At 39.9% G+C, this 18,381-nt stretch overlaps 1 protein-coding gene across 43 annotated transcripts in view; it reads left to right on the plus strand.

The window, feature by feature from the left end:
- LOC126960839 (cytochrome b-c1 complex subunit 7) overlaps positions 1 to 18,381 on the plus strand; it is a 1,171,628-nt gene that overhangs the window by 918,516 nt on the left and 234,731 nt on the right. Inside the window, exon 1 of one of the 43 annotated variants that reach the window (XM_050800558.1) lies at positions 5,230 to 5,233. The exons of 41 other annotated variants lie outside the window; for them this stretch is intronic. The gene's annotated coding sequence lies outside the window, so the exon portion shown is untranslated. Of the gene's footprint in view, positions 1 to 5,229; positions 5,234 to 11,055; positions 11,060 to 18,381 lie in introns of those variants that run through there. One more of the 43 variants, XM_050800566.1, reaches the window with a different exon arrangement.

The raw sequence follows: 18,381 nt of genomic DNA on the forward strand, positions 1-18,381 counted from the left end.
TTACTCTGTGGCCCAGGCTGGAGTGCAGTAGTATGATCATAACTCACTGCAGCCTCAAACTCCCGGATTCAAGTGAGCCTCCCTCCTAAGCCTCCCAAGTACCTGGGACTACAGGTACTTGCCACCATGCCCAGCTGGGACTAGTCTTACTACTACTCTTGGCAGTTGATTTCTTTAATGGCAGCTAGCTCTAACCTCATTGACTGTTCTTAGAAATCCATCCTCTCCAAGGCCCTGGAAAGGGGCCTACGTGTTACATACTAAATGGTTCCACACCTCCTTAATCACAATTATGTAGACCAGGGCTGGAAGTAAGGGAAGGCAATTTATTAGTGGGCCAGTGGCCAATCAGATTCACCTTTCAGATCATTTGAGCCAAGGAACTCAAAGTCTAACTAAATTTTACGTTGTTGACCTGGGAGTCATCCAGAATTGATAAGTGGTCCTTGTGTGGTGAGAGAGAAAAGGTTGATGTAAAATGGAAAGAATGAAGCAGATGAACAGAGAGAAGCAGCAACAGAGGACATATGGCTCCAGAATAATGTAGGTTTCTGGTTGTTTTTTTTTTCCAGTCACTTTTCTAGCCTCTTTTGAAACCCAAATACACCTTCTTCCTTTAGGATATACAAGATACTATGGCATCCTTAAGGTAAATTCCTCATTTTTCTTTAGCTAAAAAGCTAAATTTACTAGTAATTAATTTATTACTAGTTCTTGGTAAAGAAATGAACCCAGTCCAAGACAGAGATGAAAATGAAGCAAAGAGCTTTGACTACCTTAGCTTTACTCTGGATAGAATGGAAATCTTGCCATTTAGTGTTTTATGAGCCGTGTATAGTTAAGAACAGTTTTAGTGAAGATAAACTACTACGAACATTATTTAGATTTTCAGGAAAAACGACACACTTTTAAAGAAAAACAAGTTTTACTTATTGAATTACCTTGGGAGAAATGTTTTCCATGTAGAATTTGGTATCTTTAAAAGCTGAGTAGAATGCATAGATTCTGTGCTGAATTAAATAGTATTAGTACTGGGAACACCTACAAGTTAATGCCAGGAATTGCCTCACTGAACACTTTTCTAAAAGATCTAGAGGTCAAGGCACACAGATGTCCAGGTGTGAAAATGTTACTAAATTCTTTCAGCTAGTGAAATGAGAAACAGGTAGGACAGCCATGCCTGACTGAGTTGTTAAGTAACCCAATACATTAAGGATACCTAACACAGGCTCTTACACCTGCTGTTAGCGTAGGCCGTGCCCTGCAGTGGTTAAAACCTAAGGCTTTGGAAATACACGGACTGGGGTTTGAATCCCAGTTCCACCTCTTACCGTGTTCTTAGAGGCCTTGACACCTGAAGGAGCCACTAAATTTAAACCTGTTTCTTCAGCTGTAGTTTGGAGATAATAGGGTTGATGTGTGGAGCCAATGAGTTAATAATGCACGTAAAGTATTTAGCAAGCTACCTTGCACATAGTGAACTTTCAATAAATGCCAGTTGTCTCAATAAATGCCAGTTGTGGTTATTAGTATTTTCTCTCAATAAATGCCAGTTGTTATAAATGCCATTTGTGACTAGTATTTTCTCTGCCTGGAATAACCCATCTGTTCTCTCAACTCTCTTTGCCTGCCTAACTCCTACTTGCCCGTTAAGGGTCAGTTTAGAAGTGTCCTCATTAGCAAATATCTGTATGCCTACTATGTGTTGCACACCTCCTCCAGGAAGCCTTCGCTGATCCACCAGATTAGATAACAGACCTGTAAGATAATTAATTCTAAACTAGCATGGAATATTGGAGTTGCTGTAAAATTTGCTCTTAGATACATGTTCTGCTGTGGCTAAAAGTATAAATATAAAACTGAATCCACTCAGAAAGGTGTAGGAAACAAGAACACACACCATTCTATCTTTTTTTTTTTTTTTTTTTTAAGTACCATAACAAGTTTAAATCCAACTAATAAACCCAGGAAAAGAGTATAAAATTCAAAACTTGCAAGTTCTGAAATAGCAGTAAATAGTTTTGAATTGTTAAAATGAAAATCAAATGCTTCTATGAGCTCAGATAGAAGAAAAATGCTTCAGGGAAAGAAAAAAATACAATTTATCATGAAATGGGAACTCAGAATGTCTACTTTTTACTCTTGTTCTTGTAGCTGTTAATAATACAAATGACAAAGGTTGACGGTTTCTCTGCAGATTTCATTCCAGTGTCACACCACAAAAGTTAGTGTCTCCTCCTATCCCCCAACCCCTACTCACCACAGGCACACCCCAACACCCCAACACCCCAAGGTGACCCATGTGAATAGCCTGGTATGAATTGTCCTCTCTTTCTCTATTTGTATAATCCTACAGGGATACACTCACAGATCCATGACACACACGAGTTTTTTTGTTGATTGTTTGTTTTGTTTTGTTTTGAGACAGAGTTTCATTCGTTGGCCAGACTGGAGTGCAATGGCACTATCTCGGCTCACTGCAACCTCCGCCTCCTGGATTCAAGCCATTCTCCCTTCTCAGCCTCCTGAGTAGCTGAGATTACAGGTGCCCGCCACCACGCCCAGCTGATTTTTGTATTTTTAGTAGAGACGGGGGTTTCGCTATGTTGGCCAGGCTGATCTTGAACTCGTGACCTCAGGTGATCGGCCCGCCTTGGCCTCCCAAAGTGCTGGGATTACAGGCGTGAGCCACCGAGCCCAGCCCCACGCATGAGTTTTTAATGCTTGTTTTGTTCTTAGTTGTTTTTAAAAATGGAATCCTATTAAACACACTTTCATCTTGTAGAAATCCCTCCAAGTTACCTGACAGAACCTTCGTTCATGTATATAATGTGGATCTTTTACCCCTTGGTACCGGTATTTCATACTTGATCTAGCCATTTCCCTGTAATAAGCATCTCTTTTGTTTCTAGTCGAGTATTTTCCCCTACCGCAAATAATATGACAGGAAATACCTTTTACATAGTTCCTTAATTACTGGTGATTTTCTTTCTGTGGGCTAGATTCCCCAGAGTAGGATTGTTGGATTGGAAGGTATAAATGTCTGTAGTTTTATGGGATGTTGCTTGACAATTTTACAACAACAACAAAAAGTTCTCCCACTCTCACCAGTGATGTTGAGAGGATCTTTTTTTTTCCTTTCTCCACATCCCAGCCAGCAAAAAGTGTTAGCTTTCTTCTCAGCCAGTTTGATAAGTATGAAGTGACAGCTCATTGCTCTTGTTATGTGCAATTTCCTGACTACTAGTGCTTTAGAGCATCTTTTCATGTGTTTGCTGTATTTGGAGTTGGTCTTCTGTGAACTGTCCATTCATATCTTTTCCCCACCTTTCTACATGGTAATATGCTTTTTTATGGAAGAGTTCTGATATGATTGCTATTAACATTACTATGTTACTAATGCATCTTGCATATATTGTTATATATACTGTGACCATTTCCAATTCTCTATTCTACCCACTGATCTGTCTATTCCCATGTCATAACATATTCATTTGATTACCACGACTTTATAGAAGCCTCTTATATTCCCAAAGTCAGTCCCCCTGCTCTCCCTGACCAGACACTGGTGGTTGTTTTTCCCATGCCTTTCTTGGATATTTTTGGGCATTTTCTTCATCCACATAAATTCTAAAGATATTTTAGACAATTAAAATAAACCATTTTAGGATTCCATTTGGAATTGAACTAAATTTATGCAGTGGTTTTGGTACAAGTAACATTTTTATGATATTAAGTCATCTCAAACCAGAAAATGTTATACTCAGCTTTGTTCGGATCTTTTTGAAATGTCTGCTCATAAGATTTTATAGTTTTCCTATAGATCCTGTGAACCTCTTGTTAAATATATTCCCATTATTTACTTACATTGTGTCACTATTATAAATAGAAATTCCCCTATTTTCATTTAAGAACTTACTGCTAGAGCAGAGAAAAACTGTTTATCTTTTAATATTTATTTTGTATACTACCATCTTACCAATAATTTTTAAGTGAATCTAGTACATATTTTACTAGAATCTCATGGATTTCTAGGTATGCAATTAGGTCATCAACAAAAAATGTGGTTTTAATATCTTTTTTAATGTCGATGCCAGTTGTTTAGTAACTAGTTTTAACAACTGGTTCCTGGTTTTAATGGAAATGGTTTAGTGTATTGTGTGTTATAATTTGGAATGACAGTTGTGGTTTGTTTGTGAATTGTCTTTAGTAGATCAAAAAGTTTCATTACTTATCTTGAGTTTTTGTTAGAGATGGTTGTTTAGTTTTATTCAAGCTTTTTCAGAATCTACTGATATAATCCTATGGATTTTATCCTTTAGTCTGTTGATGGAATAGATTGTGCCGATGGTCACTGAGAGTGATTTTCAGAAAGCAAGTCACTCCCACATTCCTTGAAAAAAACTTGCTTGATCTTAGTGCACCAGTTTTTGAGAACTTGCTGATGTCTGTCCATATTTTGTTTAGAAGTTTTTGCATCTTATTTGAAAGTGATATAGGTCTATAAATTTTTATTCTGTGCTCTACTAGATCAGGCTGTGGCATTAAAGTCGTGCTGGCTATGTAAAATGAGTTGGAGACTTTTCTGTCTTTCCTCTCTACCCTGGACTAACTTGAATAGCATTGAAATGATCAGTTCTTTAGAAATTAGATAGCATCCAGCACAAACGCCCATTTGGTCTTCGTGCTTAATTTAAGTGGTAGCTCTCTTACTACCCTTTCTTCTGTCATAATTGGTCTATTCAGATTTATGATTTCTTCCTGGATCTATTTTAGTCATTTGTATTTTGCTGGAAAACTATTATTATCCTCTAGGTTTTAAAATTTGTTGTCAGATTTGCCTTTAGAGAGATAAATATTTCCTTATCATTACAAATTTCTCTTACATTTTTTTTCTCGTTTTTTTACCTTGTCTCTTTGGCTTTCTCTTCTTTCTCATCAGGCTCCTGAGGGATTTATTTCTATTATTAATCTTTTTCAAAAGACACTTTTACGTAAACTTATCCTTACTCTTTTTGTGTTTGTTTGCTGTTTTATCTTTGTTAATTGTTATTCCTTTTCCTCTTTTAAAAATTGATCTCTTTATAATTTCTTAAATGAAATTCTAAGTTCTTTTATTTTTAATTTCTTTAATGATATAAAAGCATTTGACGCTATGCACTTTCTGTGGATAATTTGTCCTTTCTACTTAGGATCTTATAAGATTTTCCAGTTGTCCCTAGAATTTAGGGGGTTTACTATGCTATGCCTGTGTACTTGTGATTTCTCTTCAATGGATCATTTAGTTTACTGACTCAAGTCTTTCTCCTCAAAGTGAAAAGTTTCGTTTGTTTAGTTTTTTGTTTTTGACACAGTCTGTCATGCGCCCCCCACCCCCCAATGCCCCCCCGCCCCCGCCCCCGCCCCCGCCCCCCCCCCCGCCCCCGCCCCCGCCCTCGCCCCCGCCCCCGCCCCCGCCCCCGCCCTCGCCCCCGCCCTGGCTGGAGTGAAACGCCGCGATCTCGGGTCACTGTAATCTCTGCCTCCGTGGTTCACGCAATTCTCCTGCCTCAGCCTACCTAGTAGCTGGGACTACTGGCGCACACCACCATATTGGGCTAATTTTTTTCTATTTTTAGTAGAGACAGGGTTTCACTATGTTAGCCAGACTGGTCTCTAACTTCTGACTTCGTGATTCGCCCGCCTCGGCCTCCCAAAGTGCTGGGATTACAGGCGTGAGCTACTGCGCCTGGCCTTGTTTAGTTTTTTAAAAATTGTTTTCTCTTTCGGTATATTGTTTTCTCTTTCTGAAATTTCTATTATTTGTCTTTTAAATATCCTGAATAGATAGCCTCCAAATCCCTTACAGTTGCTGTCATGATTTCCAACTTCTTACATTTTTGTGTCCATGAATTTCCAGACCACTAATTCAGACCAGTGACCATTCTCTCCTTTAATTTACCTGTGAAATTTCTAATGAGAAATCATGCGTTTTTATTATTAATGAATTATTATTATTATTTGCAGATGCACTTGGGCTTTTTAAGTGCTTGCTTTTGTTGGTTTGTTTTGTTTTCAGTTTATGTTTTCATCTGTCTCCTGTAGCAGTTGTATTTCCTTGGGCGTGTGCTTGTTCTCTTGGTTTTTCCTCTCTCTGGCTGCTGGGTGCCATCATATGCAGTGTCATGTTTCTTTGTTGGCTGGTTCGGTCTCAGATCTGGTTGGTGGAGAATCCTTACAGTGGGGACCCACAGGTGGTGGAAGACAAAGGGCTTCTCAGGTGTCCCTACGCCTATGGGCCAGTCTGCTGCCAGTTCTCTTGCTTCCCTGCCAGGTTACCTGCAGGAAGCTTCCCTCTTCCTTGGTCCTCAGTCTCAAGGGCAGGGAAGAATTGCCCCCTTTTGGCCTTTGCAGAGGTGGCCAGGAAGGCTTAGCATACCCACGTAGAGCAGGCAGTGTCTCCTACCTCACAGACGCTGCATGGCCCATTTCTCTTCTGGATCCTCTTTGGGAAAATCAATGGTATACATGAGGGCAAGTGGGGATGTGCGCAGGACTACCACTACTGTGAACTCCCCGAGTTATATTTTCTTTTTTGTTTGTTTGTTTGTTTTAGAGACGGAGTCTTGCTCTGTTGCCAGGCTGCAGTGCAGTGGTGCAATCTCGGCTCACTGCAACCTCCATCTCCCAGGTTCAAGCAATTTGCCTGCCTCAGCCTCCCAAGTAGCTGGGACTACAGGCGCAAGCCACCACACCCAGCTAATTTTTTGTATTTTTAGTAGAGATGGGGTTTCACCATGTTGGCCACGATGGTCTCGATCACTTGACCTAGTGATCCCCCAGCCTCAGCCTCCCAAAGCTGAGATTACAGGCGCAAGCGCACCGCACCCGGCCACCAAGTTATATTTTCTAAAAGGAAATAAACTAACAAAATTATAACAGGGTAAATGGAAAAGGATATGGAGTCAAACAGATCCGGGTTAGAAGCCGATTTAGTGAGAATAGAGGAAGTTTAAATAACAAGAGTACTTTGCTGCTGGGTGTGGTGGCTCACGCATGTAATCCAGGTACTTTTCAAGCTGGCCAAGCTGTTTTATACCTGTAATCCCAGCACTTTGGGAGGCTAAGGTGAGAGGATCACTTGAGCCTAGGAGTTGAAGACCATCCTGGGAAACATAGTGAAATCCCATCTGTAAAAATAAAGATAAAAATAAATTGTCTGGACATAATGGCATGTGTCTGTAGTCCCATCTACTCTGGAAGCTGAGGTGGGAGGATTGCTTGAGCCCAGGAGGTAGAGGCTGCAGTGAGCAGTGATTGTGCCACTGCACTCCAGTTTGGGCAACAGAGCAAGACCCTGTCTCAAAAAAAAAAAAAAAAGAATATTTTGCAAGGTGACTATTTCAGGGAAAAAGCTTCTTGCAGACCGAGGAATGTTTGCATTTAAAGACCAGAAACTATAGCTGAAGGAGTGGTCCAAATTGACTCAGCCAGTGAATTTGAGAGCCAGGATTCCCAGCCCAATGTATCTGGAGCTTTTAAAAGCCTTCCGAAATCTTTCCATAAATTCTTCTTAGCCAGGAATTGGAAGCATTAGCTACCTGTTAGCTTTTTAAAGGCTCAAGCAAAATTTATAAATATCTCACCAAGGGTGTTTTCAGTTTTGTTTTTAAATGTGATTTTTAGTTTCCCCATTTGTAGATTTTAAAAATCTTTTTACTATCTAGTACTAAATGACTTGTACTGCCATCAGAGAATGTAATTTGGGTATTTCTATGTTTTGAGCAAAAGGGGACCTTAAGAGAAGCAATGGTGCGTGTCTGTAATCCCTAGCTCATCGGGAGGCTGAGGCACGAGAATTGCTTGAACCCGGGAGGCGGAGGTTGCAGTGAGCCGAGATCATGCCACTGCACTCCAGCCTGGGCAACAGAGTGAGACTCTGTCAAAAATAATAATAATAATAATAATAAAAAGAGAAGCAAAAGAGAGTCTTTGCTAAGTGATCTTTCTTCTTAGGGGATATCTATAGTGGATACTCACCTGGAATACCAGATGCAGCTGGGCTTAATGTGCTTCAGAAAGAGGCATAAAGGAAGTTTGAAGGTCCTACAGAAAAGCAGCAAAGAAGCCCACAGTGTTCATTCTTGATATTATACATTCTACCCCAACACACAGCATCTTATGGGTTTGGACAAATTTGTAATGACATGTGTCTGCCATTATAATATCACACAGAATAGTCTCACTGCCCTAAAAATCCTCTGTGCTCTGTGTATTCATCCCTCCTTCCCCCTAACCCCTGGCAGCCACTGATCTTTTTACTGTCTACAAACTTCGGCTTTCCCAGAATGTCATACAGTTGAAATAACATAGTATGCAGCCTTTTAAGATGAGCTTTTTTTCACTTAGTAATATGCATTTAAGTTTCTTTCATGTCTTTTCATGGCTTGATAGCTCATTTCAGTGCTAAGTGATATTCCATTGTCTGGATGTACCACTGTTTATTCATTCACCTACTGAAGGGCATCTTCATTGCTTCCAAGTTTGGGCAATTGTGAATAAAGCTGCTATCAGCATCTATGTGTGGGTTTTGTGTGGACATAAGTTTTCAACTCCTTTGGGTAAATATCAAGGAATGTGATTCCCGGATCATATGGTAAGAGTATTGTAAGAAACAGTACAATTGTCTTCCACAGTGGCTGTATAATTTTGCATTCCCACTAGCAATAGATGAGAGCTCCTGTTGCTCTACATCCTCACTAGCATTTGGTGTGGTGAATGTTTTGGAGTTTGGCCATTCTCGTAGGTGTACAGTGGTATCTAACTGTTGTTTCTATTTGTATTTCCCTGATGACAAATGACAAGGAATACCTTTTACATGCTATATATCTAAAAGAAAAAGCAAAGGAACCATTATGAGACCAGTGTAATCCTAATAACAAAACCTACCAAAGATACTACAAAGAAAGAAAACTGCAAATCAATATCACTTATGAACATCAATACAAAAATCTTAACAAAAGATTACAAAATCAAATCCAGCAATATATTAAAATAATGAGGAATGCAAGGATGGCCTTATATTTAAAAATGATCTATACATTTTACCATATTACAAAAAAAGGGAAACATTTTATTAATAGATGCAGCAAAAATATTTGATAAAAATTATGAATTTATCATAAAACTCTCAGCACATGAACAATAGAAAGTAACTTTCTCAGTCTAATGAGCATCTGCTCCAGTTATTTGTTACTACAAAACAAACCACCCCAACATGCAGCAGCTTTAACAACAAGCAATTTTTTGAGACAGAGTCTTGCAGTGTTGCTCAGGGTGGAGTGCAGTGGTGTGATCTCAGCTCACTGTCTGAGTTCAAGTGATTCTCGTGTCTCGGCCTCCCAAGTAGCTGGGACTACAGGCACCTACCACCACGCCTGGCTGATTTTTGTATTTTTAGTAGAGGTGGGGTTTCACCATGTTGGCCAGGTTGGTTTGGAACTCCTGACCTCAAGTGATCCGCCCACCTTGGCCTCCCAAAGTGCTGGGATTATAGGAGTGAGCCACTGCACCAGGCCCCAATTTTTAAAACATATATTTATTTTTAAATTTTTATTTTAGGTTTAGGGGTACACGTGAAGGTCTGTTACACAGATAAACATGTGTCACGGTAGTGGGTTGTACATATTATCACATCACCCAGGTATTAAGCTCAGTACCCAGTAGTTACCTTTTGTGGTCCTCTCCCTTCTCCCACCCTCCACCGTCAGGTAGACCCGTGTCTTTTGTTTCCTTTTTTGGGTTAATATGTTCTTAACATATACCTTCTACTTATAAATGAGAAATGCAGTACTTGGTTTTCTGTTCCTGAGTTAGTTTGCTAAAGATGATAGCCTCCAGCTCCATGCATGTTCCCACAAAAGAGATGATCTCATTCTTTTTTATGGATGCATAATATTCCATGGTGAATATGTGCCACATTTTCTTTATCCAGTCTGTCATTGATGGGCATTTAGAACAACCAATTTTTTTTTTTTTTTCACTCACAAGTCTGCAATTTGAGTAAGACTCAGGGAGTATAGGTCAGCTTGTTTCATGCAATGTTGACTGGGACAGTTTGACCCGAGGCTGGGGGCTCTGTTTTCGAGCTGATTCAGTCACATGGTTCACAAGTTGGTACTGGCTGTCAGATAGGAACTAAGCTGAGCTGTGAGCTAGGAGCCTTGGTTCCTTTCCATGTGGAACCCTGCTCTGGCTTCTTGGGCTTCCTCACAGCATGGCAGTGGGGTTCTGAGAATGATTATCTCAAAAGTGCCAGGGAGAAGAGCATGGCATCTTTCATGACCAACCCTTAGAGGTCACATACTTCCCTTCCATCATACTCTATTACTTGAGACAGTCACAAATGCCTGCCCATGTTCAAGAGGAGGGAAAAATAAACTCCACCTCCTACTGGTATTGTGACAAGGTTCTAGAAAAACACGTAGGATAAGAAATTTTGTTGAGTCCATCTTTGGAAAATATCTGCCATAATAACTTTGAAAGACCTTAAGCTAACACAAATGTTAATTATGAAATATTGAGCACTTTCCCTCTAAAATTGGTGCTATACACTGAATGTTTACGCCCCTCCAAAATCCATATGTTAAAGTCTAATCCTCAATGTCATGGTATTTGGAGGTAAATGTTAGTGAAGATGTGAAGAGATTGGAACCCTGATACACTGCTGTTGGGAATATTGCAGATGTTAGCCAAAATGCTTACCGTGGATTATCTGCCTTGTGAATACTGACAGTCTATCTTCCTAGGAAAAAATAAATATATGTCACAAAGTATCCCTTGACAACATAATATTTGGATGAACCATTGGCATGAACCCATATGACGTTTCCTGTTTTTCTGTTGTTTCCTGATTAACCTCCTTCCATCATAGAATCTGCCCTCCCCTTTTAATATACAATTGCCTCTGCTCAGAAGTATTTGAAGATGAAAAACTAGCTGCTAATCAAGGTCTGAATTATGTTGGCAGACATTCATGGAAAAGAGACCTAATAATTCAGTTAAACTAAAACAGTGGGGGTTTTGTTAATATCAGCCCCAATACTGTGCCTTTAAACTAAACTGAACTAAACCAACTCATTCTCACAGTTTAGGGTACTTTAATCGTTTTCCTTGTGATAGCCCAAGACTATTTATAACCGGAATTCCACTGGTTCCTGTCCTATTGGCTTGGTCCTCCTTTTCTTTTGGCTCCATTCACCCTTTGGATTTGGTAGCTGAACTTGGATTTTCCCGTTTGGACTGCACAGGACACTTGAAAACGTGGATCCTACTCAACTCTTGCTGCACTTACTCAGACTGCTTCAGGTAAAATACCTACCTACCTTTGGAGTCTCAGTCTGGTGCCAGACTGGGTCCCATTCCAATTGCCCAGTGGGTAGAGGGTTGGGAGAAGGTGGATTAGCCACTAGAGTTCAAAAGATAACAGTCTTCTTGTCTCTACAAGTCTTAGTAAATGGCCTCTTCAAGTCCCGATAGCTCCTTGGTTACCAATAGCGTTCAAAGCCCATTTTGATTTCTAGTGGTAATGTAAATCTTAGAGCCTGGAGGAAGCAAGATAAAATCCAAGTAGCCCCACAGGCAAAAAATGAAAAACTCAAAGAACTGTGTGTGTCACTTGCTGCTATTAGGGTGAAATATGCACTGATGAATTGTTGGGTACAGCGATAAAAGCCCAGGAAGTCATTTTTCTAGGCTCACCATTGATATTTGAGAATAACATTTAAGCATTTTCTCTTTCTCCAACTGTAACATTTAAGCATTGCCTCTTTCTCCGACTGTAAGCCAAAAAGGAAAAACAGATAAAGTGGGAGGGAGGGGCAAGAAGACTTGAAGTGGCAAAGACTCTTTGAATTGAAACTTGTAAAATACTTTATAATCCTTGAATTATTATAAGAGAACAAATAAACCAATTGTGAAGTCACTAGTTTTCTTCTGATTTACCTTTGGGGATACAGGAGAATCTCACACATACAAAATTGGGTTAACTGTAATTGATCCTTGCTTCACAAACACTATTATCTTTGGTCCACATAAGCTGTCTTTTCTTTTTCATTTATTTATGTTCTCATTTGTTTTTGCTTAATGACTAAATGAAAACCTATGAACCTGCCATTCAGTCTAAGAGCTACAATTATCCCAAAACTTAAAACTTTGCCAGGTATGGTGGTGCATACCTGCAGTCCCAGCTACTTGGGAGGCTGAAGCAGGAGCATCACTTGAGCCCAGGAGGTCGAGGCTGCAGTGAGCTGTGATCATGCCACTGAACTCCAGTTTAAAAATTAAAATTTAAAAATAAAAAACTTGGCTGGGTGCGGTGGCTCACGCCTATAATCCCAGCACTTTGGGAGGCCAAGGCGGGTGGATCACGAGGTCAAGAGATCGAGACTATCCTGGCCAACATGGTGAAACCCCGTCTCTACTAAAAATACAAAAAATTAGCCTGGCATGGTGGTGGGCACCTGTAGTCCTAGCTACTCGGGAGGCTGAGGCAGGAGAATCGCTTGAGCCCGGGAGGCAGAGGTTGCAGTGAGCTGAGATTGTGCCACTGCACTCCAGCCTGGTGACAGAGTGAGACTCACTCCGTCTCAAAAAAAACAAAAACAAAAACAAAAACAAAACTTGCCTGTGTGCTGTCTTCAATTCCAGAAACACCCCCATTTTGAGTTTTGTGTTTATCATGTTTTGTATATACATAAACAATATGTTGCTTAGTTTTCCTTATTTTATATCTCAAACTTGCTGTTCTCACTCATTATTATGTTACGCAAATTCACTTATGTCCTGGTGGGTAGCTATGGTTCACTTGTACAATTGGGTGACTATGTCACAGAATATCTATTCTGCTAGTATGAGTATCAGTTTGTGCTGTTCCTAGAAATATCGATGTTGAGGTTGGACACAAGAATATACCTAGGAGTAGCTGGGTATGAGATATGGGAATGTTCAACTTTACAAGATAATGCCAAATTGTTTTTCCAATATGGATGTAGCAATTTACATTCCTGCCTGCAATCCTGTTGAGTCCCATCCTTCTGAAACTAAGTGTCAAATTAGTTAATTTTTGCCAATTGAAAGGGTATAAAATGGTATCTCATTGTGGTCTTGATTTGCATTTCCCTTTTAACTAATAAACTTGAGCATCTCTTCACATGTTGCTTTGGCCATGTATATTATCTCTTCAGTGAAATGCCTCTCTGTTACTTTTGGGTAGGCCTCTATTAGGTTGTCTTTTCCTTATTAACTCTTATTAGCTTTATATACTCTAAAACTATTATTATCTATTATATGTGTTACAAATACCTTATCTCAATATGTAGTTTATCTTTTCACTTTTGAAAGCTCTCTTTGATGAGCAGAAGTTCTTTATTTTAATCTAGCCAAAGATATCAAGCTCTTATTTTATGATGAGTGCATTTGGATGTACTCTTTCAAAGCTCCATGGTCAGAAAGGTTTAAAGTTTTACATTTGACACATAAATCCTTAAACCATTTAGAATTAATTTTTGTGTTTGGTATGAGGTAGGGATCCAATTTACTGTTGTTTTTCTCTTTATAAATCACGTATCTGTATTCTCCATTTACAGGTAGAAAGAGTGTCAGAGTGCCTAAGAAGAAAACCTCTCAATATATATTTTTCTCATTAGAGTAAAAGATGAAAAGACCATGTCACCCATTTATGAGAACACAAATGTAATGTACTGCCCAGAGATTTATCATCGGATTATAGGAATGGGAAGGGCTTTCAGAGTTGTAGAATTCATCACTCCATCTCCAGAGACACTTCAACTAAATCTCTCAGGGCAAACAAATATTTGACTCATTTTAAGATTTCTCTGAGAAAAGATTTCTCATTCCAACATGTCATTGTTTTTGTTAAAAAGTTTCCCCAGAGATTCTAACCCCAAATTAATTTAAGTTAGTGTTGCAGATAAAGGTTTTGAACCTGACTCCATAAAGACTTTTACTGGCCTATAGAACATTTACCTCTCTTCTGGACTATGTCATCACATTGATGAGCTGATGGTAGTTATCATTAATGGCATAAAGAATATTGAGGTTCTTTTTTTTCAACTGAAAGACATTGCATGCAGTTTAATTTTATCTAAGCCTAATCCAATTTATTTTTAGCTCTAATGAACCTAGGAGAGAGAATAAATATACGGCTGAAACTAGAAGCAATAATTGTTCTAAACAATAACAACAACCACCACCAAAAACTAAATTACAAACTGAATTTAAATCTGATTCTCAGGTTTTTAGATAACAGGAAAACAAGGGGGAAAATAATTAAATAGGCAGCAGTTCCGTTTTAGTCAATTATGCACTGAAAACAGAACAAGAAAGCCCTTCGTACAGTTCAAATACAAGATCACACTCTTGGTCAGATTTTTTGTCAGATAATAAATGTAAGTATCTTCTTATTTATAAAGTATTAAGACAAAAATAAGCCAAGAAACCTACCCAAACCTGATAATTTTAAGAAAGGCCATACATTCCTTTTATCTCTTCCCACTATGTATGTTCTGATGCTCTTCTTCCCTGTAAGATTTTCTTCTTGGTACTTTTCAATTTGCTCGCCTTTAACATTCTCACTGTAGACCCTTTGTTATAGGCTAAAGGATACTATTTTTTAAAGTGCAGGGCTTGACTTAGAGTTCTTCTGTACCTCTTTCGTGGTCTCAGTACTGTTATCCAAGAGGTAACTCATAAAGGCAGTTACCAGTTTGTTACCGGTAGGGTCTTGACTACGTGTCGTCCAGATTCTTGGCATTTTGAATGAAGCAACAAAAGCATAGATTTATTGAAACGAAAGTACCTGCCACAGAGTGGGAGCAGGCTGGAGCAAGGGGCTCAAGAGCCCTGGTTACAGAATTTTCTGGGGTTTAAATACCCTCTACCGATTTCCCATTGGTTACTTAATTATACCCTATGTAAATGAAGACTTGGCTGGCAACCAGTCTGATTGGTTGCAGGAGGGGACCAATTAGAGGTACTTTCCATTTTTCATCTGCAGTAGTGGAGATGGGTGGGTAGCAAAGGGAGTGGCCTTATTCTGGCTAACAGTGAAACCCCGTCTCTATTAAAAAAACACACACACAAAAAGTTAGCTGGGCGTGGTGGCGGGCGCCTGTAGTCCCAGTTACTCGGGAGGCTGAGGCAGGAGAATGGCGTGAACCCGGCGGGCAGAGCTTGCAGTGAGCCGAGATCGCGCCACTACACTCCAGCCTGGGCGAAAATGCGAGACTCCCTCTCAATAAAAAAAAAAGGAGTGGTCTCTGATCCTTTTGTTACTTGGGCGTGGAGAGGTGGGGTTTTCCTTTTGGTTCAGTTCTAGGACGTAAGTGTGAGTCGGCCTTAGGTTCTCTGCCTCCAGACTCTATTCTCCGGCCTCAAGTTTAGGTGGAAATTGTTGACAATGGCTTTATTGCTTTTATGTACAATAGAAAACAGTAATGCACATTTAGGGGTGGGGACAAGAAGATATATAAGCATTTATTTATTTTTGTTAGAAAATCTCTTACGTAGTAATGTTGCTAATAATCTAAATGAAGGCTCAATTGAGGCCATCATAAAGCTATTCAAATATTGAAATACACTTTTAAACTCAAAAACTGAAAGCTACATTCTCTCATAATTAGTAAATGAACTAGAAGTTATATTTCTGTTTTCATTTTATGTTCAAACATGTGTACTCACAACTTTTCCCCCAAATTAGAAGTTATACAAGCTCTTTTGGGTTCCCATCAAAGAGCTCTTAATTTCCTGCTTTGCCTATGCCATGGATGTGATGAGTTTTTAACAAATCATTCTATTTTTCATTCGTTTAGTTAATATGCTAAATGGAGATTACCAACACATTTTGCAAGTCTTTGTCAGAAATAAAAATAGTTGAGAATGATTAAGTACTATGTGCTATGTTTACTAGCACAATTCCTTATTTTCCCTTATAGTAATTTGTAAGGCATGTGGGTTCTCGTCTATCACTATTCTTGGTTTAAAACTAAAAAGAATAATATAAAGAATCCTAGAAAAGACTGTAAACAAACAAAGGTCCCAAAGCATATATTACTGGATATTTTTAAGAGAAGAATGGGAAGAAGGAGTAAAAGTATCTTTTCTGTCCTTTCCTTCCAAGTTTCAAGTTTACACCCTAAAAATACAAAAATCAACTAATTACATTGGAGACTCAATGACTAAGTGTCAACACAAATGCCAGTGTGTTTCTAAGTTGGAAATTAACAGAGGGGCAGGTCAGGAGTAGCTTCTCTTCCATCCCTCTCAAGTTCCACTTTGATGCCTAAGCACCTCTGTCCCAGGGAGGACCTGCAGCCTTTCATCGGGCCATGGCTGGGGCAACCTCCCCAGGCCAAGCTGTCCCTGGTCACCCTGTAGGCCTGTAGGCCTGGAGAAGCCTGGTTCCCTCACTGAGTCAGCTCAAGGCAGGTTCCATAGTTCAGTTTGGTCTGTATTTAGTTCTTGGCAACTGCTCAGAAAAAAATAGGAAGGTGGTGGATAAGATGGAAGGGGCTAGAGAAGCAAATGGATGGTGGAGAGTCACTAATTGTCATTTTCTTGTCCTCTTCAATGGCAAATGATTGGTCATCATCAGTTGCTCCTTTCATGGAACACTTTCATGTCCTGGGGAGAACACTGTCCTTTAGATTTGTTGTCTGGACCTCCACTGGAGTATATAGTCAGTGTCTTTCAGTGAATTTGTCCAACTTTTTAGTGAACCCAAGAAACAATGCTCTTTCAGCTTCCAGGGTAGCTTGCCAGTGGCCATTAGTTATTTTGTCTTAAAGAAAATAAAAAGCAATATATGGGGACGAGGAGAGGCAACATTTATATGGATGATATGAAAGAGAAGAGTGTAAACTGAGGTAGGAGATGTCTTGGATAGTAGGGGAAGTCAGGAAGAAACATAAATATGTAAATGACAGAAAATGCAATGACAAAAACTCATAAAGTACTGAGACACTATGGCAATAAATGTTTCCATATTAAACAATATATCACCTAAAGGAAAAATAAAAAGATAATAGTATGAATTGCTGAGATGTCTCAAAATTTAATGGTTTATTTAGTCTTTTTTCTGTTTTGCTCTCTCTCTTCAGGAAAAACTACAAATATAATTTTGCTTGTCTCAGAAACTTTTTATTGGGTTTCTAGTAGCACCAAAAATTTGAGCTTTTAAGTTTTACTTTTAAGATCTAGGACACAGGGAGGCCTTAAGGGTTAGAAGTGATTGTGCCTTTTTTTTTTTTTTTTTTTTTTTTTTTGCAGAAAATGAGTTGGTTTTGTGGCAATTAAGGCTGGGTTGAAAACAGCATTACACATTCTGTGTGCACAGGACACAATGACATCTGAAGGTGACCGATAGAACAAAGCCTGGGCTAAAAGTGTGCTATTTACATTAGGTGCATGCAGGCTGAATGTTGGCTAGCCCATTCTGTGAGGCCTTCCCTGCTCCTCTAGCCCAACCCTCTTCTTCCTCCGCAGCCTCACAGCTCCTTAGTGTTTCCTGGGCTGCCTGTCACCTGCTTACACAGCTGCCAGTGTCTGGAGGCCTCAGACCACATTTTAGGTCACATTCCCTTAAAAAAAAACCCACGACAAAACTTTATGCGCATGTGTGTGCATGTGACAATTGAGAGAGCTCTCTCAGGAGATATCCACAGGGGAGGGAGGCAGCAGTATACGGAAGGGAAAGGACATGGCTCCCAACAGGTCCTTGTGAGATCGGGGGCATAAATTATACTGCAGAGTCTGTCCTGCCTTGAGACTGGGAGCAGGACTTTCATACCCTCCTCCAGGGGTTCCTGGCCATGCACGAAGGCATCTCAGCTCTGAGCAAGTTGGCTTCCATTGCCCAAAGGCAATTCTCTGGACACGTTTCCAGGGGCCTTCAGCCAAGCATCCACAGAAGCTGGGGGGACAAGCGTACCAACCAACAGTAAAAGGGATTCAAGGGATCCGACTGGAGCACCAGCATCTTCTGCCCCAGAGAGGACCCACTTAGCAGAAACCTGCATGGATTATGACTGAGGAGCAGAGTCTGGCGGTGTGGACTACTCAAGACCTAGGACCAGATGATGATAATAAGAGTAATCAATATAGGGCTAGGAGCGGTGGCTCACACCTGTAATCCCAGCACTTTGGGAGGCCAAGATGGGTGGATCACTTGAGGTCAGGAGTTCAAGACCAACCTGGCCAATACAGTGAAACCTCATCTCTATTAACAATACAAACATTGGCTGGGTGCAGTGGTTCATGCCTGTAATCCCAGCACTTTGGGAGGCCAAGGCAGGCAGATCACTCGAGGCCAAGAGTTCGAGACTA

Source organism: Macaca thibetana, chromosome 8 (genome assembly GCF_024542745.1).
Source record: "Macaca thibetana thibetana isolate TM-01 chromosome 8, ASM2454274v1, whole genome shotgun sequence".
NCBI classification, from domain to species: domain Eukaryota; kingdom Metazoa; phylum Chordata; class Mammalia; order Primates; family Cercopithecidae; genus Macaca; species Macaca thibetana.